Below are 621 nucleotides of genomic sequence, written 5' to 3'. Positions count from 1 at the left end.
CTTGTCAAAAAATTGAAAATTTTTTAAAATTTTGCACGACCCTACCTTGTCAAAAAATTGAAAATTTTTTAAAATTTTGCACGACCCCCTACCTTGTCAAAAAATTGAAAATTTTTTTAAATTTTACACGACCCTCTACCTTGTCAAAAAATTGAAAATTTTTTAAAATTTTGCACGACCCCCTACCTTGTCAAAAAATTGAAAATTTTTTAAAATTTTGCACGACCCCCTACCTTGTCAAAAAATTGAAAATTTTTTTAAATTTTACACGACCCTCTACCTTGTCAAAAAATTGAAAATTTTTTAAAATTTTGCATGACCCCCTACCTTGTCAAAAAATTGAAAATTTTTTAAAATTTGACACGACCCCCTACCTTGTCAAAAAATTGAAAATTTTTTAAAATTTTGCACGACCCCCTACCTTGTCAAAAAATTGAAAATTTTTTAAAATTTTGCACGACCCCTTACCTTGTCAAAAAATTGAAAATTTTTTAAAATTTTAAATTTTGCACGACCCCCTACCTTGTCAAAAAATTGAAAATTTTTTAAAATTTTGCATGACCCCCTACCTTGTCAAAAAATTGAAAATTTTTTAAAATTTTGCACGACCCCCTACCTTGT

This window comes from Condylostylus longicornis, unplaced genomic scaffold, assembly GCF_029603195.1.
Source record: "Condylostylus longicornis isolate FDR11 unplaced genomic scaffold, ASM2960319v2 ptg000100l, whole genome shotgun sequence".
NCBI lineage: Eukaryota > Metazoa > Arthropoda > Insecta > Diptera > Dolichopodidae > Condylostylus > Condylostylus longicornis.
Note: the sequence above shows the minus strand (reverse complement) of the source record.